Source organism: Dipodomys spectabilis, unplaced genomic scaffold (genome assembly GCF_019054845.1).
Source record: "Dipodomys spectabilis isolate Male_0828 unplaced genomic scaffold, ASM1905484v1 ptg000301l, whole genome shotgun sequence".
Taxonomy (NCBI): Eukaryota; Metazoa; Chordata; class Mammalia; order Rodentia; family Heteromyidae; genus Dipodomys; species Dipodomys spectabilis.
Genome location: NW_024870978.1, coordinates 7832921 through 7858731, shown reverse-complemented (window position 1 = coordinate 7858731; position 25811 = coordinate 7832921). Strand labels below are relative to the sequence as shown.

General features: G+C 36.5%; 1 non-coding gene across 1 annotated transcript; it reads right to left on the bottom strand.

Annotated features, from left to right (window-relative positions):
• Positions 1-10975: 10975 nt before the first annotated feature.
• Positions 10976-11082, bottom strand: LOC122127516. Its single transcript, XR_006151188.1, has one exon. It is a non-coding gene; the product is annotated as a U6 spliceosomal RNA (small nuclear RNA).
• Positions 11083-25811: the final 14729 nt, after the last annotated feature.

Sequence of the window (25811 nt, the reverse complement as noted above, 5' to 3'; positions counted from 1 at the left end):
TGTTGTTGTTAGAGTTCTTGATTTTTGCCATTCTAACTGGAGTGAGGTGATATCTCAATGTTGTTTTGATTTGCATTTCTTTTATGGCTAGGGATGTTGAACATTTCTTCATGTGTCTATTGGCCATCCTTCTTTCTTCTTCAGAGAAGTTTCTCTTTAAGACTTTCGCCCACTTATTTATTGGGCAGTTGTTTCTTTGAGGATTTGTTGTTGGGGGGTTTAATTTATTGAGTTCCAAGTATATTTTAGATATGAGACCCTTGTCCGTTGTATGGCTAGTAAAGATCTTCTCCCAATCCGTGGGCTTTCTATTGATCTTGCTAGCTATGTCCTTTGCCACGCAGAAGCTCTGCAACCTTATGCAATCCCATTTGTCCAACCTTTCTTTGATTTGTTGTGTTTCCGGGTCTCTATTCAGAAAATTTCGGCCTGAGCCAAGGAGACCTAGGGTTTCTCCTATTCCATCCTGTAAGTTTTTCAGAGTGTCCGCTTTGAGTTCAAGGTCTTTGATCCATTTGGAGTTGATTCTGGTGCAGGGTGATATATACGGATCTAGCTTAAGTTTTCTACATGTAGTTAACCAATTTTGCCAGCACCATTTACTGAAGAGGTTGTCTTTCTTCCATTCTATTGTTTTAGCTCCCTTATCGAAGATTAGATGGCTGTAGGACTGTATTTTCATTTCTGGGTTTTCAATTCTATTCCATTGGTCCTGAGGTCTGTTCTTATGCCAATACCAAGCTGTTTTGATTCCTATGGCTTTATAGTAGAGTTTGAAGTTTGGTATTGATATTCCTCCAGCAGTGTTCTTTCCATTCAGGAGCGTTTTTGCTATTCGGGGTCTTTTATTGTTCCATATGAATTTTTGGATTGCCTCTTCTATTTCCTTGAAGAATGAGGTTGGAATTTGGATAGGTATTGCGTTGAATTTGTAGATAGCCTTGGGAAGTATTGCCATTTTCACGATGTTAATCTTTCCAATCCAGGAGCATGGGAGGTTTTGCCATTTTTTAAGTTCTGTGTTGATTTCCTTTTTCAAGATTTTAAAGTTTTCATAATATAGGTACTTCACTTCTTTAGTTAATTCCTAGGTATTTTATTTTTTGTGGGGCTATTACAAATGGAGTTGCTTTCCTAATTTCAGCCACACTTTTCTCATTGTTGACATACAGAAAAGCCATTGATTTTTGGGGGTTAATTTTATAACCTGCTACTTTGCCAAAGTTTTGAATCAGCTTGAGTAATTTGGCAGTGGAGTTTATGGGATTCTTTAAATACAAGATCATGTCATCTGCAAAGAGGGAGAGTTTTATTTCTTCTTTCCCTATTTGGATCCCCTTTATGTCTGCATCTTGTCTTATTGCTGTAGCTAAGCATTCTAATACTAGATTGGAGAGAAGTGGAGAGAGTGGGCATCCTTGTCTTGTTCCTGAGTTAAGAGGAAATGGCTTTAGTTTTTCACCATTGAGTATAATGCTGCTGTAGGTTTGTCGTATACAGCCTTTATTGTATTGAGGAATGTTCCATGGATTCCTAATTTTTCCAAAACCTTCATCATAAAGGGGTGTTGGATCTTGTCGAATGCTTTTTCTGCGTCTATTGAGATAACCATGTGGTTCTTATTCTTGCTCCTGTTGATGTGATGAATAATATTAATTGATTTGCGTATATTGAACCAGCTTTGCATCCCTGAAATGAATCCTGTTTGATCGTGGTGTATGATTTTTTGGATGAATTGTTGAAGTCGATTGGCCAAAATTTTGTTGAGAAGTTTTGTATCAATGTTCATCAAGGAAATGGGTCTATAGTTCTCTTTCTTTGATGAGTCCCTGCCTGGTTTTGGGATGAGGGTTATGATGAATTCATAGAATGTGTTCGGTAGTGAGCTTTCTCTTTCAATTTCATTGAAGAGTTGGAGGAGAATTGGTGTGAGCTCTGCTTTGAAGGCCTTGTAAAATTCCGCTGTAAAACCATCTGGTCCTGGACTTTTCTTAGCTGGGAGGTCTCTTATTGCTGTTTCTATTTCAATGCTTGATATGGGCCTGTTAAGCTGGTTTAACTCATCTTGGTTTAGTTTTGGCATGTCAATATTTGCTAGGAAGAGGTCCATTTCTGTCAAGTTCTCAAACTTATTAGCATAAAGTTTTGAGAAGTAATCCCTTATAATGTTCTGAATCTTGGTTGTTTCCGTGGTGATGTTTCCATTCTCATCTCTGAGTTTATTTATTTGGGTGTGTTCTCTTCTTTTTCTGATAACATTTGCTAAGGGTCTGTCAATTTTGTTAAGTTTTTCGAAGAACCAACTCTTTGTTTTGTTGATTCTTTCTATAGTTTTTTTGGATTCTAATTCATTTAATTCTGATTTAATTTTGAATATTTCTTTCCGTCTACTGGATTGGAGTTTATCTTGCTGCTCTTTTTCAAGGAGGTTTAGGTGTGTCATTAAATTGCTAGTTTCAGATCTCTCCAATTTGTTGATGTAGGAGCTCAGAGCTAATAACTTGCCTCTGAGTACTGCCTTTGCTGTGTCCCAGAGGAGCTGGTAATTTGTGTGTTCATTTTTGTTGAATAGCATGAACATTTAAATTTCCTTTCTAATCTCTTCCATGACCCACTCTTGATTCAACAGTGTGTTGTTCAGCCTCCATGTGATACCGGATTTTCTTTGGTGGCTTTTGGTGTTGAGTTCTAATTTTATTCCCTTGTGGTCAGAGAGAATGCAAGGTATAACTTCAATGTTTCTGAATTTAGACAAGTTTGCTTTGTGGCCTAAAATGTGGTCTATTTTAGAAAACGTTCCATGTGCTGCTGAGAAAAACGTGTATTCTGATGCTGCTGGGTGAAATGTTCGGTAAATGTCTGTTAAGTCTAGTTGATCTATGCAGCTGTTTAGATCTGTGGTTTCTCTGTTGAGTTTTTGCCGAGTTGATCTATCTAGTGGGGAGAGTGGTGTGTTAAAATCGCCAACATTTAATGTCTTTGGATCTATATAGGATTTGAGGGAAAGTAGTGTTTCTTTGATAAAATTGGGTGCTCCATTGTTTGGCGAATAGATATTTAGAATTGTAATATCCTCCTGAAGGAGAGATCCTTTAATTAGTATGTAGCGACCTTCTTTATCTCTTCTCACGAATTTTAATTTGAAGTCTATTTTATCTGATATTAAGATTGCAACTCCCGCCTGTTTATGGGGGCCGGTTGCTTCGTAGATTTTGTTCCAGCCTTTAACATTGAAAATGTGTTTGTTTTTACGGGCAAGATGTGACTCCTGCAGGCAGCAGATAGAAGGGTCTTGTTTTTTAATCCAACTAGACAGTCTATGTCGCTTAATTGGAGAGTTCAGTCCGTTAACGTTAAGAGATAGGACTGAGAGGTATTTGGGAGTTCCTGTCATGTTATCCACCTTCTTGGGGGCTGCGAAAACTGGGTTCTTCCTATGGTTCTTGGATTCTCAGTTTGGGTGCAGTTTCTTGGCCTTCGTTGCGGTCTTGTTGGTTTTCTATGTGTAGGACATCTTTAAGAATCTTTTGTAGGGCTGGTTTGGTGGAGATGTATTGTTTCAATTTTTCTTTGCTATGGAAGGTTTTTATTTGGCCTTCAGTTATGAAGGAGAGTTTAGCTGGGTACAGTATTCTTGGTTGATAGTTGTTTGTTTTTAGGGCATGGCATACATCATTCCAGGCTCTTCTTGCTTTGATTGTCTCTGCTGAGAAATCTGAGGTGATTCTAATTGGTTTCCCATTATAGGTGATTAACCTTTTCTCCTTGACAGCTTTAAGGATCTTTTCCTTGGTCTGAGTTGATCCTGTGTGGATTATAATGTGACGGTGGGATGTCCTATTCTGGTCTGGTCTATTTGGGGTTCTAAAAGCTTCTTGTATCTGAATAGGCCTATCTTTTTGCATGTTTGGGAAGTTCTCTGCTAGGATCCTGTTAAACAAATTTCCTAGACCATTAACTTCTGTTTCCAGGTGCTCCTCTACACCCATTATCCTTAGATTAGGCCTTCTGATGGTGTCTTCCAGGTGTTGGATAGATCTATCATACTTCTTGGACTTGTCTTGGATGGTTGTATGTTCTTTCTCTATAACATCTAGGCTGTCTTCAATCCCTGAGATTCGATCTTCTGCATGGTCTAACCTGCTGTCAAGACTCTCTACTTTGTTTTTTATCTCTTTTCCTTCTAATTGGTCAGCTTTGATGGCTTCAAGTTCTTTGTTGAAGCTCTGTTTTAGGTCTTGTATGAATTTCTTTACTTCCTTAATTTGGTGTTCAGTGTTTGTTCTCAAATCACTTAGTTGATTGGTTATGGTTTCTTTGGACTCTCATTCCTTCTGTTGGGTTCCATTCAGCATTCCCTTTGTGGTCTCCCTGACTTCCTTCAGCTCTTTGTTAATGGATTCCATGAATGCCTTTAGTGATCTTTGTGTGTTCTCTACCTGGTCTCTCAATTCCTGAATTACTCTTTGATTAGCTTCCTCCCGTTTGTGGGATTCCTGCAGTTCTCTTTGAGTGTTCTCAGCCTGCTCACGCCATTCCTCCCTTTCTCTTTGAGTATTCTCAAGTTGTTCACGCAAATCCTGTATCAGTTTTTGAGTAGCTTCCTCACGCTTATGATATTCCTGTATAAACTTTTGGGATGCCTCCTCTCTCTCCCTATCACGCTCATACAGAGTCCTTTGTAAGTTGTCAAACTTCTCATTTATCATGTTTGCCACCAGTGTTTGTAGAGCTATTTGGGAACTCTCCTCTGGGTTGTTCATTATCTGATCTGACCCCTGATTATCAAGATTGGGAATTGAGATACCCGGATTTGCCATTTTTCTTGTGTTTTTCCGGCTTACTCTGCCCATTTGAGATGAAAATAGCACCAGTTTTGTGCTAGAACACTATCTTAAGGCAACCATCAACCAACATTTGCATTTATACAGTCAATAGTCTACAGATACAATCTAGTTCAACAGATACATCTATTCAACAACTATATGTTAATGGGCTTCGAACCGCAGAAAAGAATTTGGAAAACCAGAAATTTTTAGGGTTAGGGAGAGATGTGGGTAAAAATTAGGAATAGATTGGTGTGGGGAGGCACAGGGAGAGTTAACTATGTCCTAATCTCAATGCAGGAAATAGGTTGGGTAGGATGCAAGTAGAGAGGGAGAGAAAAAGAAGAAAGGGAAAGGGAAATGAAAAGAGACCAGAGAAAAAAAAATTAGAAACGTAAAAATTAATATAGTTATGGAGATTGAAAGACCATCTATTTAGAGAGGAATGTGAATATAATGAGAAAACAGGAGGGAGATAGAGGAGATGTGAAAAACTTAAAAAATGCTTAAAATATTATATATATTTTAATATTATAGAGGTAGTACTGCTATTAAGGAATTTAAGTCTCAGAGGTTTCGGATTGAGTAATAAATTTGTGGATTAAGTGTGTACACAATGCGGGATAGGGTTTACTAGTTAACTATGGGTTTATCTGAGGATGTGCAGGACAAGAGTTAAGTCACATACAGAAGAACAAAAGAAAGGAAAAGGTGGAAAGGATAAGAAAGGGAGAAAAAAAAGATCAGAAGTTCAGTAGAGCTAGACAAAAAACAAAAAGATAATTAAGAAAGAAAGAAAAAGAGAGAGAAGACAAGAAAAGAAAGGAAAATGTACATTCACGTATTCCTAAAATAAAAATTATAAGAGGGAAAAAAAAGTTACTGGAAAACAATTATTTTTCAAAAAAGACAAAAATTAAAGATTAATAAAAGTTTTAGAAAATGAAAAAAAATTTTTTACATATATAAGGTACCAAAAAAAAAAGAAAAGAAAAAAGAAAAGAAGAAAAAAAAAAGTTCTTTGATTTTTTTTTTTTTTTTTTGGGAGGGGTGGGAAGAATCCTGTATCTCTCTTTTGTCTGTAACCAGCCTCTTGTTGGAGTCTCTGGTCAGCTTGAGGTCCTGTGGCTTGATTGGTTTCTTAAGTCAGTTTGTTCGAACAGGCAGAGAAATGCTCTGCTTTACCCAAGATTTTGAGATCCCCCTCCCAGGTTAGTTTAATGGGAGGGTGATCTGCTTTGAGAATCACAAAAGAGGCGTGATGAGGCTAGGTTCTGGTAGAGTTGAGGCCTTTCAACAAACAGTAGCTTTTCCCTGGGGCTATTTTGTGAAAAATTCACAGAGCCCACCCTGGAGCCATTCTCAGGGGTTCTGTTTTTCAATTGATTGTGGAGGCTGCTAGAGGGAGGGGCAGCCTTTGGCTCTGGTTACCCAGTGAGGAAAGCCACTCCAATGGCTGGTGCCTGAGCTGGGTGACTTTTCCCTGGATGGAGCTGAGTCTGGCAGGTCACTTCACCGTTAAGTTCTTGTGACCTGTTAAATGACTCGTTTTATTCCAAGGCCTGAGTTGGAGCTAGCCGCTCCTCTGAGCTTTGTCGGTATCCAAGATGGAGATCACCGGTGCTGGGGGGGGGGAGGGGTGGCCCTCCCTCCTCTGCTCCCTGAGAAGGAGTGAGGACGTCGGGCTTCTACTCATGCGGAGCCTTGGATCCTGGGTCGTCTCTGGTCTGCAAACTGCAGGATGAAGATGTCTGCTCCTTGTCGGTTCTTGCTGGTGTTTAGTAGAATCCTCTCGCCCGCTGTCTCTGGCTCCTTTGTCCCGGACTCTCTGTGTGAGCGCTCAGGTATGGCCGCGGCTGCGGTCCCAGCGGCAACCCTGCCGCCGCCGCGGCGGCTGCTGGCAGGCGCTCAGATGTGTCTCCTTGTCTTGGCTTCCCCTCTCTTGTCTAACTCTCTGTCCTGTGATGGCTCACTTGGTGTGATTCTCTGGCTTAGGACTGTTCACTGGAACTCTAAAACTGCTTTCTATGTGAGAGCTTGTTCAGGTTCCAGCTTCTCCTCCGCCATCTTCCCGGAACTCTCAATGAGTACATTTCTTAACAAGGATTGTAGCCTCCTCCTTTGTTTCTCCTTCCTATCCCTTCTGAACCTTCCCCCGCCCCCCACCTACACTTCCCACCCCCACCAAAATTGTAAAGTTTGTTTTCGACATAACGACTTGTATATTTTATTGTTGCAATGGGTCCACCTGTTTCCCTATTTAAACGATTTGTTTTTCCCCTTCTCCTCCACAAATTATACCGACATCAAATACAGTGAAAGCAGGGGTTATACTGTGTGGGAGGGACATACAAAGCAACAAATAACTAGTCTTATAAATGTGTTAGAAACAATCGCATGAAAGAAAAAAAATTGAATACATATCGTAGGGTTCATTTCCCTAACATCACCTTATCTGACTTTTCCTGCTTGACTCAGACATATACTAGATATTGCAAATAAGGGAAACCATGTAAGGCCAGTGTTGTCCCCTGTATCCTCATGTTGTACATTACAACTCTATACCGGTTCATCCTGTATATCTACTATCTTCTACATTGTGACCTAAATGCCCCAGCAATTCCACGTTGCTTTACTTTTTAAAAATTTCTCTCTTAATGTTTGATGTTGGTTTGTGAGTGTGTGTGTGTGTGTGTGTGTGTGTGTGTGTGTGTGTGTGTGTGTTTCTGTGTGCGTGTGTGTGTGTGTTTACAAAGATCAGAAGACAATATTTTCTTCATTTAGAATACATCTTTCAGGTCATTGTAAGTTGTGGCTAATGGGAGAAGTCTCTTGCTATTTTAAGGATGAAACAGAAAAAGATATTTGTGCATGTACCACAGTTGCTTTATTAGTCTGTAGTTGAACACTGAACTTCGATTTATATCTTGGCTGTTGCTGTGAATGATGAGTACAGTGAACTGCAGATATATTTGAGTTACTCATAGAGAAATAATCACATGATTGGTGGGGCAGATGATATTTCAACTTTGAAGTTTTTAGAAAGCTGCATATTACTTTCTACAAGGAGAATACTAACCTGCATTTTGTTGAAATGTGTAGAAAATTTCCTTTTCTCCACACTCTCAGCATTATTACCTTTATTATAAGGTAATAAAGGGCAGGTTTTTATTATCTTCAGTACTCCAGACTGGCCTTAGACTTAAATCCAACCTCCTATATGCTTGGAATTAAAAGCCTTTACCACCACATCCGATTCCTTTGATTTTTTTATAAAAGTTACAATAATTATGAAGTAGTATCATAGTAATTTTGAATTACATTTCTCTAATGACTTCTGCTGAAAAAGAATTAAACCAGCATAGAAGTGGTATTAAAGAACTTTGTAAACCCACTGGAAATTTTCAGGGCTTTAAGGAGAGCATGTCTATTCAGAACTTTTGTCCACTTTTAATCAAGTTTCTTTTTAATCTCATCTTTAATCTTTCTATACAAAATCAATAATTAATTCAAGGTATTGGAAAGGAACAATATTAAGCAACTCCTAAGATTTTCCATTTTAAATAACATGATATTGCTTAATCATTTTCCGTTTATGCTTGAGACTATATAACTCACTTTAGTCAGACCTCTTACAAGGTTGTATGCATTTTATTTATTTCACATTGATTGTTCTTTCCAAAGACTGCGGTTCTAATTTCCTTATTTTCTTTCAGTCTCAAGTAGTTCAGATTTCAAATGAAGAATAAATGTACAGAAGCAAACAAAAAATAATATAGTTCCTCTCATCTGATGATGTCTTTACAAGAATGAGGAAAGAGTTCATCCAAGGACTTATGATAGGACATCAAAAAGAGAATCCATTCTTCTAGGTCTTACTTAACTTTGCAATGTAACTTAAATGATGTAAAACACAATATAATGCTCAGATACTTTTATGTTTTATCAGTTTTGCACATTTTCATATGGACTTCACCTCAGTCTACAACATTCCTTCATTATTTTGTCCTGATATTTTTACACTATCAAGACATAAGATAACAAGTTTGATTTACAGCATGAGAAATAATCCACCTGGCTTCCTTGGAAGAAGAGCATGGTCAATAGATAACATTACTTCTGTTTGCTCACTATATGCAATGATTTCTGTAATACTTATCGCATTCTTTTTAGTATTTTAAAAAAAAACTGCTGGCTAAACTTAAAACTCATTCATGGAAATTTATGTTAAGTATTTCACAAGTTTTAATTTCCTTAATTCTTAAGATAACATTTTCTATAATGCTAATGTTATTGCCATTTTAGTGTTGGGAAAATTGTAATTAAAGGCAATAAGTGCATGGCCCAAGTACACACTGTGAGGAAGGAAATGAGTCAAAGTTTCCAAAAGTCTTTCAGCAATACACAAAAGGTAGGTAAAATCTCTCCATTCTCTTACACTCTCTATTCAATGTTCATATTGTCGAAGAAATAATACCATAGCAATTATTGGCCATGGTGATTGTTTTCTGTTACATTTTGTCTTCAACACAGACTGTGTTGGTGACATTGAGTTATCATGCACAGAGCTGAGCATATAAGAGAGACAAATATATTCTGTCCCATTTTTCCAGGTTCCATTTTAAAAAGTACTAAATTTTTAAATATCATCACTTTCTTAAGAATCCAAAAAACGAAAAAAAAAATCACAAATAATCACTCCAAAATGCTTTATAAGTAGGAGATGATAAAACAAGCCCCCGTGAAGTAAACTTTCTTCCACTTTTAAAATTATTCTGAAAGCCTTGTGCTGGTTGGTCACACCTGTAATCCTAACTACTTGGCATATTTACTCAGGATCCAGAGATCTGTGGATAACAGTGGAAGCCAATCAGGACAAAATAAATTCATGAGATTATTTTTCAAAAATTTTAATGTTAGCAAAGGGCCAGGAATGGAGATGTAGCTCATATAGTAGCTCACCAATCTAGAGAGCAGGCCTAGCAAGACTTTGACGCCCTTTTTTCAAACTGTGAGCACACCAACATACATGCAAGTACATGAGAACACGTGCACGTGCACACATACACATTCATTCAAAATACCTTCATATCAGTGTTTTGCATTAATTTCTTTGTTAGCCATATTATATGAGTAAAATAAAGGAAATAAACTCTTTCATCTCAGAACATTTTCATATGTTTTTTATTTTAAAAATACGGTACAGAGAGGTCACATTTGCATGAGCAAGTAATGAGTACATTTCCTAACAAGCTTCGTTACCTCCTCCTTTATTTTCCCTCTACCGTCCTTTCCTGCCCACCTCTACAAGTACACTCCCCTCCCCACTTCCCCTGCCTAAATTGTAAAGTTCAGTTTTCAACATAGTGTCTTGTGCATCTCATTGTTACAATGGGTCAACCTGAATCCCTATTTCAGCATTTTGTTTTTTTCCTTCCCCTCCCCAAATTACAGGAGCGTATGTACAAGAGGTGGGCACACCAAATTCAAATACAGTGAAAACAGGGGTTATAGCATGAGGGAGAAACATATAAAGAAACAAAAAAAAAATCACATAGCCTGTTATAAGTACGTTAGAACAATAGCAAGCAAGCAAGAAAAAACAGTTGTGTTCCTATTTGGGAGTTCATTTCCCTTAACAACATCTTATCTGGTCATATGTGCATAGATTTTGACCTTTTCTGCTTATCCCAGATATATTAGTTATTAAAAATTAGGGAAACCCTGTGACCTATGTTTCTTTGGACTTGGCTTACATCACTTAATAATTTTTTTCAAAGTCTTTCCATTTTCTAACAAATTGGGTGATGCCATACTTTCTCATGGAGGCATAGAATTTCATTGGTATAAATAGCACATTTTCTTGATCTATTTATCTGATGAGGGGCATCGGGGTTGGTCCTATATCTTAGCTATCTTAAACAATGCTGCAATAAATATAATTGTGATGGTAGTTTTGGTACCGTCTTGTTTGTGATCTTTTGGGTAAATGCCCAAAAGTGGGATTGCTGTGTCTTAGGGGAGTTCTATGTGAAGTCTTTTGAGGAACCTCCATACTACTTTCCAAAGTGGTTCAACAAGTTGACACTCCCACCAAGAGTGTAGTACAGTTAACTTGTGGCCACATCCCCTCCAGCATCTGTTGTTGTAAAAGTATGGAATGGTACAGGAATTTGCCTGCCATCATTGCACAGGGGCCATTCAAATCTTCTCTGTATCGTTCCAATGTTAGAGTAGGTGATGCTGAATGGAACATAGAACATGTTTTATAAATAAAGTGTAATTGATTTTCTTAAACTAGACAATTCAACAAAAAGTAAGTTTAAAAGAATTTTCATGAAATTTTAGAACCATATACTTCTTACATAAGCACACATTTAAGAATAAAATCAAGATGGACAGGTCAAAAACAAAATAATTCCAGATATTTGTTGTTCAAGAGATGTGTAGGAGGAGGAATTCAATTATTCTATACAAGGCACCTGTCATAATGAACACTGCAGCAAGTGTTAAGTTTAGTTAAAAGTTTTAATGGTTTAAATATATTTTGGGAATTTGCTTATATATGCTAAAACAAGGACTGTTTGGCAGGTAATAAAACTTTTCGTTAAAGTATTTAAGATTTGTGGTAACAGACATATGCTACTATGTATGTATATTTCAGAGTTTATAGGAACATTACTAATGAGAAGTTGCCAAGTCTTTGTGTAAAGGAGCAGAATAAAGAGTTAAGACTTTGTTAACTATACAGTTTCTGTTAAAACTATAGGGCTTCCTTATTTTATTTTATGTTTTAAAAAATTTTTGGGGTCCGGTCGGGGGCCTGAACTATGGGCCTGGGCGCTCTCCCTCAGCTCTTCAGCTCAAGGCTAACACTCTACCACTTGAGCCACAGCGCCACTTGTGGCTTTTTTTTTTTTGCTTATGTGGTGCTGAGGAATCGAACCCAGGGCCTCAAGCATGCAAGGCAAGCTCTCTACTACTGAGCTACCTTCCCAGCCCCTGGCTTCCTTATTTTATATGTTAGCGAGGAACAAATGATGATATAAGACATATACAAATGATTAGATGAGACTTAAATAGTAATCTTAGTGGGTAACTTTAAAGATTACTCATAACCTAAAAACCTCTTGTTGAATATCATAACCTTAACCTGTTTTAAATGTACAGGGATATGAGAAAATAGTAAAATTTAATAGGTAATACCCTTCAAATACTGAAAACACTGATAATTATTTTAGTTTTTATTTTAATCATTAATATTTTGTTATTGGTTTTCCTTATTTATAGCATTGTTTTCCTTGTAGTATAATACAACTTTTTGAAAGTCGTCATTAGGAGGTACATTGAGAAGGTTACTGGGATGGCCAAACCATTTTTTATAGAGCATGTGAATTTACAAAGAGGAAAATTAAGAACAAAATATTTATTTAAAAAATGATTAAGTAGAGTCTGAATCAGGAGTGTTGATAAATATCCATACCTAAAACCTTAGCCCTAGGCTGAAGCAGTGGTATTACAGAGTTGAGGCCACAAAAGTGAGAGACTGTGTTTTGTTTTATATTTTGATTTTTCTGGTCATGGGGCTTGAACTCTGGGTCCTAGCTGCTCTCTCTCAGCTCCAAGCTAGCGCTACCACTTGAGCCACAACACACTTCCATCTTTTTCTGCTTATGTCATGCTGAGGAATCAAACCCAGTGCACGCAAGGCAGGCACTCTACCACTGAGCCACCTTCCCAACACCTGAGAGACTGTGTTTTAAAAAATCATCTAAACAATAATTGCTTTCTTCTTTGGGATATATAATGAAATATATTAATATCTTTTTATGTCTTTGTGAATTGTCATACTACTAACTTCAGCCACTTTATCCTTTTCAAAGTGATGAAATATTTCTGAGAATTTGCTTCTGTGAAGATTGTTTTTGCATTTATAATTTCTTCTGAATCATTTTTATTTTTATCAAAATAACTTTATATTTCATGTTGATGGGTTATCATACATCAAATATCTCCAAATGTAGATGTAGAGTCTAAAGATAGCAGTATGAATATTCTCATGCAGCTCTTGTTTATCTGTTATGCACTTTCAGTATTGTGATATTTCTCTTTCTCTTTCACTGTCTCATTTCCTCTCTTTTTCTTTCAAGCTCCATATCTGGTAATTAGAATTTCTGCTGGTCTACTGTTATCCTTCAGAATCCACTGGTGTTGTGGAAACATGATAGCGACCATCAGTTACCCTTGCATTCTTTAAGAGTTATTACAGTGACATGATGTTATTCTTTCCTATTCTAAATGGCAAAACAACAGATCTAGGAATTCCTTTTCACTTTTACTACTATTACAAATTTTATCTCATAGGAATCATTGAGACGTTAGGATACTTTTAACCTCTGACCTAAAAGTTCTTTTTCTTTTACGAACAAATTTTTTCTTCTATTATCAGTGAATACATATAATGAAAACAATGCTAACCTATGGAAAGTAGACAAAAGATATTCAGGGATGAAAAACAAGGTTAATGGGGGAAGTGAGTACAAAAGATGCCTATCATAGAACAAATATCCTCAGAGCAGTTTACCATGTACACTTTGTGAGAATGGCAATATGCTGGGAACTATAGATTGAATCAATGAACAACTGATATATATATATATATATATATGCACATATATTTATATATGTATATTTATTTGTATATGAATATATGTGTGTATATGCCCATCTATATGTAGACATGCATGTTACTGTACACAAAAATACACACATACCTATACACATGTATAAATGCACACATAGAGAATGACACATAGCTACAGACAACACAAGTTTCACTAGTTGTTGAATATGCCTTAGACAGAATGCTTGGAACCAAATATGTTGAAGAAGTATTTATCTCTATAAGTTCTTTTACCACTCCTCTTATCTCTTAAAACGGTTTTGACAGATTTGATTTGCAAAATGCAGTACAAGTGATAGCAAGTCACTCAGAAATCTCAGTAAGAAAACCTCATAGGGCATCTCCCTGCTCCCCAGGGAATGCTTGTTCTTGTAGACACTCTCAACAAACAAAGTAGCAAGAAAATACCCTGGTGCAGAATAAAGTTATAAGTCTTTAAATGACATTCTTCCTTGAGCTCTTTTCCAATAGCCAGCATCAATTCCTAAGCAGAAGTGTGAGTCCTCAGAAGATGGGAGCTCAACTAAACATTTCACCAACCCATTTGAAAAGTCCTATGTGAGGAATACTTACTGAGGTCTTGCTGATTTCCTAGCTAAGAAAAAAAGAAAAAAAGAAAGTATTTTAATGCATTAAAATTTGAGAATAATTTGTAACCTGTCAATAAATGTGTATAACACAATTATAACAAAATGAAAAAAAGTGATGTGCATATGATTTATGTGCTCTTGGACATGGCGAGTGATTTTAGGTGTATCTATACAAGTAGAATCAGCATAAATCAAGCCAGCATTTCTTCATTTAAGATACAAGGAATGGATACAAGGTGACCCATTGTAACAATGAGATGTACAAGACATTCTATCAGATGCGGGGGGGGTGGAGGGAAGGGATGGGGGGTGTGGAGGGAAGGGACGGTATGGGAAAAAACAAGGAGAGGATAAAAATTCAGTAAGAAATGTACTCATTACCTTATTTATGTAACTCTAAACCCTGTGCACAGGACATTTACAATAAAAAATATGTATTAAAAAGATACAAGGAAAATTTCTGTACTTATAGGAAATTGTATTTGTCACACAATATCAGTAAGGTATTGGTTTTAGGACCACAGGCATATTAAAATTTTTGATGCTCAAATTCTGTACATGAACACAGTATATTATTTACATTTGAATCTGACCTCAACCTAGTGCAGTGTAATTGCTATGAAAATTTTTACTACATTCTATGTTTGTAATGAAAAATAAAATCATATGCACTATCCATTCATACAATTTTTTCAGATAATTTTTATTGTGAAAATATAGTAAACAGTGGGTCCAATTACATGTGCAAGGGAATGAGTATATTTCTCATCAAGCTTTTTTGCCTCCTCCTTTGTTTCCCCTTCCCATTCCTTCCCATTCCCCACTCCCCCTCCCCTTTAATCCCCCCCCCAGCCAAAGATGTAAAGTTCGTTTTTCGACATAAATCTTGTACATCTCATTGCTGCAATGAATCCACATTTGTTTTTTCCCTTCCCCTTCACAAATTATACCAACATAAAATACAGTGAAAGCAGGGGTTATACCTTGTGGAAGGGACATACAAAGCAAGAAAGAAATCATCTTATAAATGTGTTAGAAACAATCATAAGAAAGAAAAACATTTGAATCCTTACTTTGGGGTACATTTCGCCAAACATCAACTTATCTGAATGTTTCCGCTTGTCTCAGACATATACTAGGGATTGCAAGTAAGGGAAACCAAGGGAACTATGTTTCTTTGGGCTCGGATTACTTCATCTAATATACTTTTTCCGATTCTTTGTGTTTCCTAACAAATGTGGCAATGTCATTATTTCTGATGGAAGCATAGAATTCCATTGGGTATATAGTCCACATTTTCTTGATCCATTCATCTACTGAGGGGCATCTTGTTTGATTCAATATCTTAGCTATGGTAAATAATGCTGCAATAAACATAGTTATGATGGTAGCTTTAGTATGGTTTTGTTTGTGATCTCTTGGGTAAATGCCCAAAAATCTGATGGCTGAGTCATTGGATAGCTCTATGTAAAGTCTTTGAGAAGCCTCCCTACTAATTTCCAAAGTGGCTGAAAAAGTTTACACTCCCACCAACAATGCAGTAAGGTTCCCTTCTGTCCTGATCCCTTCCAGCATCTGTTGTTATTAGAGATCTTGATTATAGCCATTGTATCTTGGGTGAGGAGGTATCACGATGTGGTTTTGATTTGCATTTCTTTTCTGGCTAAGAAGGTTGTGCGTTTCTTCATGTGTCTACTGGCCATCCTTCTTTCCTATTCACAGAAGTTTCTCTTTAAGTCTTTAGTCCACTGATTTATTGGGAAGTTGTTTCTTTGAGGATTTGTTGTTGGGGGATCTAATGTTTTTGAGATCCAGGTATACTTTAGATATGAGGCCCTTGTTCTTTGTATGGCTAGTGAAAATCTCCCAATCCATGGGCTTTCTATTGATCTTGCTAGCTATGTGTTTGACATGCAGAAGTTATGCAATTTATTGCAATCCCATTTGTCCATCCTTTCTTTGTTTTGTTCTGTTTCTGGGTATCTTTAAAGAAAATATTGGTCTATGCAAAGGAAACCTAGGGTTTCTCTTACTCCATTCTTTAAAGTTTTCAGAGTGTCTGCTTTGACTCCGAGGTATTTGATCAATTTGGAGATGATTCTGGTGCAGGGTGATATATAAGGATATAGATTTCGTTTTCTACAAGTAATTTACCAATTTTGCAAGCACCATTTACTGAAGGGGCTGTCTTTCTTTCATTATAGTTTTTAGCTTCTTCATTGAAGATTACAGTGTTATAGGTCTGTGGATTCATTTCTGGGTTTTCAATTCTATTCCATTGGTCCTGAGGTCAGTTCTTGTGCCCGTAACAAGTTGTTTTGAATATTATAGCTTTGTAGTAGAGTTTGAAATTTGGTATTGATATTCTTCCAGCACTGTTCTTTCTATTAAGGATTGTTTTTGCTATTTGGGTCCTTTAATTTTTCCGTATGAATTTTTGCATTGCGTCTTCTATTTCCTTGAAGCATCTGGTAGGAATATCAATAGGTATTGCAATCAATTAGTAGATAACCTTGGGAAGTATTGCCATTTTCACGATGTTTATCCTTCCAATCCAGGAACATGGGAGATTTTTCCACTATCGAATTTATGTTTTGATTTCCTTTTTCAAGTTTTTAAAATTTTCATCACAGAGATCCTTAGCTTCTTTGGTTAAGTTAATTCCTAGGTATTTTATTGTTGTGGGGCTATTACAAATGGAGTTGCTTTCCTGATTTCAGCCACACTTTTCTCATTGTTGGCATAGAGAAAAGCCATTGAATTTTTGAGGGTTAATTTTATACCATGTTACATTGCCAAAGTTTAGAATCAGCTTGAGTTATTTGGGAGTGGAGACTGTGGTATTCATTAAACACAAGCTAATGTCATCTGCAAAGAGGAAGAGTTTTATTTCATCTTTCCCTATTTGGATCATTTTTATATTTGCCTATTTTCTTGTTGCTGTAGCTAGTCATTCTAATACTAAATTGAAGAGAAGTGGAGAGAGTGGACATCCTTGTCTTGTGCCTGAGTTAAGAGGAAATGGCTTTAGTTTTTCACCATTAAATTTTATGCTGGCTGTAGGTTTTTGTCACATACAGCCTTTATTCTATTGAGGAATGTTCTCTGGATTCCTAATTTTTCCAGAACCCTCATCACAAAGGGATGTTGGATCTTGTCAAATGTTTCTTCTGCAACTATTGAGATAACCATGTGGTTCTTACCCTTGCTGTTTGTGATGTGATGAATTATACCAGATTATTTGGTTATATTGAACCAACTTTGCATCCCTGAAATGAATCCTGTTTGATGCTGGTGTATGATTTTGGGGATGAATTGTTCAAGTCAATTGGCCAAAATTTTGTTGAGAAGTTTTGCATCAATACTCATCAAAGAAAGAGAACAAAGAAATGGGTCTATAGTTCTCTTTCTTTGATGAGTCCCTGCCTGGTTTGGGGATGAGGGTTATGATGGCTTCATAGAATGAGTTCGGTAGTGAACTTTCTCCTTCAATTTCATTGAAGATTTGAAGGAGTATTGGTGTGAGCTCTGACATGAAGGCCTTGTAGAATTCCGCTGTAAATCCATCTGGTCCTGGGCTTTTCTGAGATGGGAGGTCTCTTATTAGTGTTTCTATTTCAATATTGATATGGGCCTGTTAAGCTGGTTTAACTCATCTTGGTTTACTTTCAGCATTACAATATTTGCTAGGAAAATGTCCATTTCTGCCAGGTTCTCTAACTTACTAGTATAAAGGTTTGAGAAATATTCCGTTATAATGTTCTGAAGCTTAGTTGTTTCTGTGGTGATGTTTCCATTCTCATCTCTGAGTTTATTTATTTGAGTGTATTCTCTTCTTTTTCTCATAAGATTTGCTAAGGGTCTGTCAAATTTGTTAATTTTTCAAAGTACCAATTCTTTATCTTTTTGGTTCTTTCTGTTTTCATATTTGGATGCTAATTTGTTTAATTCTGACTTAATTTTAATGATTTCTTTCCATCTACTGTATTGGCGTTTATCTTGCTCCTCTTTTTCAAGGTGGTTCAGATGTTGTTGGTTTCAGATCTCTCCAATTTGTTGATGTAGGAACTCAGAGCTATAAACTTGCCTCTGAGTACTGCCTTTGCTGTGTCCCAGAGGAGCTGGTAATTTGTGTGCTCATTTTTGTTGAATATCATGAACATTTTAATTACCTTTCTCATCTCTTCCATGACCCACTGGTGATTCAACAGTGTGTTGTTCAGCCTCCATGTCTTACAGGACTCTCTTTGGTGGCTTTTGGTGTGGAATTCTAATTTTATTCCCTTGTATTCTAAAAGAATGCAAGGTATTACTTCAATATTTGTGAATTTAGACAAGTTTGATTTGTTACGTAGAATGTGGTCCATTTTGAAAAATGTTCCACGTGCTGCTGAGAAAAACATGTATTCTGATGCTGCTGGTTGAAATACTCAGTAGATGTCAGTTAAAACTAGTTGATCTATGCAGTTGTTTAGATGTGCAGTTTCTCTATTGAGTTTTTGAAGAGTTGATCTATCTAGTAGTGATAGTAGTGTGTTAAATCCCCCAACATTTAATGTCTTTGTATCTATGTGATCTTTGAGAGAAAGTAGTGTTTCTTGCATAAATTTGGGTTCTCCGTTGTTTGGTGAATAGATATTCAGAATTGTAATATCCTCCTGAAGGAGAAACCCTTAATTAGTATATAATAAACTTTTTTTTAATCTCTTGTGACTAATTTTAATTTGCATTCAATTTTTTCAGATATTAGGATTGTAACATCCGCCTGTTTATGGGGGCCATTTGCTTGGTAGATTTTTTGTTTGTTTTGTTTGGTTTTGTTTTATTATGAAAATATTATACAGAGGGTTGACAATTACATGGGCAAGATAGTGAGTAAATTTCTTATCAAGCATTGTTGCCTCATCCTTTGTTTCCCCATAACATCCCTTCCCATTTCCACACCCCCACCCCTACAGGCCCCTACCGCCCCATCCCCACCCATCCACCTCCCACCCCACTGAAGTTGTAAAGTACATTTACAAATATAACTTCTTGTTCATCTTATAATTGTAATGGGTCCACCTGTAAGCCTATTTAAACAGTTGTTGTTTTTTTCCGTTTCCCTCCACAAAATATATCAACACCAAATACAGTGAAAGCAGGGCTTATACTCTGGGGGAGATACATACAAAGCAACAAAGAAATCATCTTATAAACATCTTAGAAACAATCACAGGAAATTAAAAAAATTGAATCCTTAACATGTGGTTCATTTAACCTAACATCAAGTTGTCTGACAGTTTCTGTTTGTCTCACACATATAGTAGTTATTGCAAATAAGGGAAACCGTGGGACCTATATTTCTTTGGGAATGGCTTACTTCACTTAATATAATTTTTCCAAGTCATTCCATTTCCTAACAAATGAGTCAATGCCATTCTTTCTGATGGAGGCATAGAATTCCATTGTGTATGTATACCACATTTTCTTGATCCATTCATCTACTGAGGAGCATCGGGGTTGGTTCCATATCTTAGCTATGGTAAATAATGTTCAATAAACATAGTTGTGCTGGTAGTTTTAGTATGGTCTCGTTTGTGATCATATTCTTAAATGCCCAAAAGTAGGATTGCTGGGTCACACGGGAGCTCTATGTGGAGTCTTTTGAGGAATATCCATAGCATTTTCCAAAGTAGATGAACAAGTTTACACTCCCACAAACATTGCAGTAATTTTCCATTCTGTTCAAATCCCCTCCAGCATCTTCAAAACTTTGGCAAAATAACAGGATATAAAATTATCCCTCAAAAATCAATGGTTTTTCTGTATGCCAACAATGAGAAAAGTGTGACTGAATAAGGAAAGCAACTCCATTTGTAATAACCCCACAAAAACTCAAATGCCTAGGAATTAAAGTAACGAAAGAAGTGAAGGGCCTCTATGATGAAAACTTTAAAAATCTGAAAAAGGAAATGAAAACGGATATTAGAAAGTGGGAAAACCTCCTATGCTCTTTGAATAGAAAGATCAACATCGTGAAAATGGCAATACTCCCCAAGACTATCTACAAATTCAATGTGATACCTATCAATATTCCAATCTCATTCTACAAGGAAATAGTAGAGGAAATCCAAAAATTCATATGGAACAATTAAAGACCCCAAATAACAAAAACAATCCTTAACAGAAAGAACAGTGCTGGAGAAATATCAATACCAAATTATAAACCCTCCTACAAATTTATAGTAATCAAAACAGCTTGGTACTGTCGCAAGAACAGACCTCAGGACCAATGGAATAGAATTGAAAACCCAGAAATGAACCCACAGACCTATAGCCATCTAATCTTAGATAAGGGAGGTCAAAATATAAAATGGAAGAAAGAGCCTCTTCAGTAAATGATGTAGCAAAATTGGTTAATCACTTGTAAAAAAACTAAAGCTATATCCTTATATATCACCCTGACCAGAATCAACTCCAAATGGATCAAAGACCTCGGAGTCAAGCAGATACTCTGAAAATATTACAGGATGGAATAGGACAAACCCTAAGTCTCCTTGGCACAGGTTGAAATTTTCTTAATAGAGACCCAGAAACACAACAAATCAATGAAAGTTTGGACAAACTGGTTTGCATGAAATTGCAGAGCTTCTTCTCGGCAAAGGATATAGCTCGCAAGATCAATAGAAAGCCCACGGATTGAGAGAAGATATTTACTATCCATACAATGAACAAGGGTCTCATATCTAAAATATACCTGGAACTCAAAAAATTAAATCCCCAACAAATCCTCAAAGAAACAACTGTACAATAAATAAATGGGCGAAAGACTTAAAGAGAAACTTCTCTGAAGAGGAAAGAAGGATGGCCAGTAGACACATGAAGGAATGCTAAACCTCCCTAGCCATAAAAGAAATGCAAATCAAAACAACTTTGTGATACCACCTCACCACAAAGAATGCTTGGTACATTTTGTTCTAGTCTTTCACTTTCAAAATATGTTTGTTTTTATGGGCAAGGTGTGACTCCTGAAGGTAGCAGATAGAATAATCTTGCTTTGTAAACCAGTTAGATAATCTATGTGGCTTATTTGGAGAGTTAAGCCCATTAATGTTGAAAGATATGACTGAGAGGTTTTTGGGAGTTCCTGCCATGTTATCGAACTTCTTGGGCGCTGAGGCAACTGTGTTCTTCTTATGGTTCATGGATTCTCACTTTTTGTGCGGTATCTTTGCTCTTATTGTGGTCTTGTTGGTTTTCTATGTGAGGAAATCTTTAAGTATCTTTTGTAGGGCTGGCTTAGTGGAGATATATTATGTCAGCTTTTCTTTGCTATGGCAAATTATTATTTGACCTTAGGTTATGAAGGAGAGTATAGCTGGGTACAGTATCTTGGTTGATAGTTGTTTGTCTTTAGGGCATGGTATACATCATTCCAGGCTCTTCTTGCTTTAATTGTCTCTGCTGACAAAGCAGAGATTATTCTGATTGGTTTCCATTTATAAGTGGTTGATCTTTTCTCCTTGACAGCTTTAAGGATCTTTTCCTTGGTCTGAATTGATCCTCTGTGGATTTTAATGTCATGGTGGCATGTATTGTTATGGTCTGGTCTATTTGGGGTTCTAAAATCTTCTTGTATCTGAAAAGGCCTAACTTTTTGCATGTTTGGGAAGTTCTCTGCTAGCATCCTGTTAAATGAATTTCCTAAACCATTAACTTCTGTCCCTATGGGCTCTTCTATACCCATTATCCTCAGATTAGGACTTTTGATGGTGTCTTCAAAATGTTGAATAGATCTGTTATATTACTTGGATTTGTCTTGCATAGTTGTATGTTGTTTCACTATAATATCTAGGCTATCTTCAATCCCCTTGATTGTATCTTCTACATGATCAAATCTACTGTCAAGGCTTTCTACTTTGGTTTTTATTTCTTTTCCTTCTAATTGGTCAGCTTTGATGTCTTCAAATTTATTGTTGGAGCTTTGTTTTAGATCTTGTATAAACTTTTTTACTTCCTTAATTTGGTGTTCAGAGTTTATTCTCAAATCACTTAGTTGATTGGCTATGTTTCCTTGGATTGCCATTCCTTCTGTCGGGCTCCATTCAGCATTCCATTTGTGATCTCCGTGAATTCCTTCAGCTGTCTGTTTGTGGATTCCATGAATGCTTCTATTGATCTTTGTCTAGTCTCATCCCACTCTCACAATGCCTGTATTACTCTTTTATTAGCTTCCTCATCTTCACACAATTCCTGTAGTTCTCTTTGACTGTTCTCAGTCTCCTCATGCAATTCTTGTCTTTCTCTTTGACTGTTCTCAGCCTGTTCACACAATTCCTTAATTTCTCTTTGACTGTTCTAAACCTGTTCACTCAAGTCCTGTATCAATCTTTGAGTAGCTTCCTCATGTTCACGAGATTCCTGTATTAACCTTTGCTTTGCCTCCTCTCTCTCCTTATCATGTTCATACTGAGTCCTTTGCAGATTTTCAATCTTTTCATTCACCATGTTCACCATTAGTATTTCTAGATCTCTTTAGGAACTCTGCTCTGGATTATTCATGAATTGTTCTGTTACCAGATGTCATGAGTGGGACTTGAGATACCCGGACCTGCCATTTTTCTTGTGTTTTTCTGGCTTGTTCTGCCCATTTTGTATGAAAGTAACACCAATTTTGTGCTAGAACACTGTTTTAAGCCAAGCAACAAGCAAAGTACTGTACCAAAATGGCTGCAGATACAATCTAGTTCATCAGATACGATCTATTCCACATCAAACAACTATGGATTTATGGGCTAAAAACAGCAAATATAAATTTGGCAAACGAGAAATTTTTAGGTTTAAGGAGAAATGTGTTGAAAAATAGGATTAGAGGGATGTGGAGAGGTTAAAAAAAAGAGTGAATTTAACCAAATCCTAATCGCAGAGAGGGAAATGGATTTGACAGAATGATAGGAGAGTGAGTAAAACAAACAAACAAAAAAACAAGAAAAAATGGAAAAACAAAAATTTAAATTTAAAAATGAAACAGGTAAAAATTATATAAGTTTAAAGAAGTGATATTGAGAGAAGAAAAGGATAGGATGAGAAGAGGGGAGAGATAGAAAGAGGTATGAAAACTAAAAAATAAAATTTCCTAAAATTAATTACTTGAAAATTATATAGGTATAAAGATATAATACTGCTAATGAAGAAGTTAAGCCTGAGGTTGTCAATTGAGTGATAATCTTCTGGATTAAGTATGTACACAATGGGGCATAAGGTCTAATAGTCAATGGCAGGTATATATCTGGGGATGAGCAGAACAGCAATTAAGTCATGTAAAAAAGGAAGAAATAGAAAAAAAATGTAAAGAATTAAAAAAGGACTAAAAGGTCAAAAAAATAAAAAACATACACACACACACACACACACACACACACACACACACACACACACACACACACCTAAAAATTTATGAGAGGAAAAAAATAGATTAATAGAAAAAATATTTTTCAAAAAAATTAAAATTAAAAAAGTTAAAAAAAGAGTTCTTTGATTTCTTTTTGGTGGGAATCGGAAAATCCTGTATCCCCACTGGGTCCCTAGCCAGTCTCTTGGTAGAGTCTCTGGTCTGCTTGTGGTGGTTGTTTTTCCACTGGCTTGATTTGTTTCTTAAGTTAGTTTGTTTGAGCAGGCAGAAAAATGCTCTGCATTACCCAGGATTTTGTGATCTGCCTCCCATGCTAGTTCAGTGTGAGGGAAATCTGCTTTGAGTATCACAAAAGAGGGAGATGGCTGTTTCCTCTGGTTTGGAGATGCTGTGATGAGGCTAGGTTCTGGGTAGGGTTGAGGCCTGAAGGGTTTTTCGTGAAGGGTTAGCTCCTGAGACACTCACAGAGCTCAGCCTAGAGACATTCTTAGGTTTTTTGTTTAATAAATTTCAATTGATTATCTAGTCTGCTGTAGGGAGAGGCAACCACTGACTCTGTTTACCCAATGTAGAAAGTCACTCCTCTGGAGGCCAAGCAATCTCTGCTTGGGATGTGTGACTTTGCCCTGGGTGGAGTTGAGCCTGGCAGGTCAGGTCAGGTTCCTGTGAGCAGTTAAATGACTCTTTTGTTTTCGACCAAGGCCTGAGTTGGTGGTAGTTGCTCAGTGGGGCTTCGTCAGGATCAAAAATGGAGATCTCTGGTGGTGGGGGAGAGGTGGCCTTCCCTCCTTTGCTCGCTGAGGAGTAAGGATGTCAGGGTTCTACTCACACCACAGTCTTGGTTCCTGGCCTGTCTCTGTTCAGTGATCTGCAGGATGAAGATATCTGTTCCTTGTCAGTTCTTGCTGGTGTTGGGCAGAATCTGCTCTCCTGCTGCTTCTGGAATCTTTGTCCTGGACTCTCTCAGGTTTTATTTTTGTTTTGTTTTTAAATTGTGAAAGTACCATACAGAGAGGTTACAGTTACATGGGCAAGGTAATGAGTGCATTTCTTATCAAGCGTTGTTGCTTGCTCCTTTGTTTCACCTTCCCATCCCTTCCCATCTACCCCCACCTCCCGGCCAAAGTTGTAAAGTTCATTTTTCGATATAACACCTTGCATATTTCATTGTTGCAATGAGTCCCCCTGTATCCCTATTTAAACAAGTTGTTTTTTTCCATTCCCCTCCACAAATTATACCAACATAAACTACAATGAAAGCAGGGGTTATGCCGTGGGGGAAGGACATACAAAGCAACAAAGAAAACATCATATAAATATGTTAGAAATAATACCAAGGGGGGAAAACATTTGAATACTTATCTTGACATTCTTATCCCCAATAAACCACCAGAAAACTGGAAGTAGACCTACGTCTCAAGCAGTAGAGCTCTTGCCTTGAGCTGAAGAGCACAGGGATAGCACTTAAGCCCAGAGTTCAAGCCACATGACTTACCAAAAAAATATGTGGACATATATATATATATATATATATATATATATATATATATATATATATTTATTTTTAAATGTAATTCATTTCATCATATATATATATGATGAAATGAATTACATTTAAAATTAAATAAATATTTAAGATACACATTTAAATCATAACTAAATATATGATACTTTTATATTATATACATATATTTAGATATATAAAATCATATTGTATCTGTATGTTTATAAATATATTTGTAATTTATTTCCAAATAGTACATCTGAAGATTTTGGGGAAAATGTAGAGTTTCTAAAGGCTTACTACTGACCAATCATATTTTTCACTAATAAAAAATGTCTAGAGTACTAAGACAATGATTATGAAACAGAGTAGCTTTTTATTCCTTATGATTTTTGATTAGAAACATCTACGTTGTTGGTATGAAGCCTAAAAAATATGATCTTGAAATCACATTCCACAAACTGGACTTATACACTAATTTATCAACTTACAGGTCTCAAACTTTTATTTGAATCCTGTTTCTCACAGTGTCCATTTCCTTAGAGTCAGCTACATGTACAAACATGCATGCATTTTCATGCTCACATACACCCCCATACTCATATGACATACTAAATGTAAAACTGTAATAAAAAATAATATTGATACTGAAAAAGAACTCCTTTGCAAATGTAATTAAATTTTACTTTTTGAATATAATGCATTACTGAAATACTAATGAAAGAGCAGCGGAAAGATGTTTCAAATACTAGAGTGCCTGCCTAAAGAGCATGTATCTCAGTCCAAACATCATTATTTCCATCCTTCCTTCTCC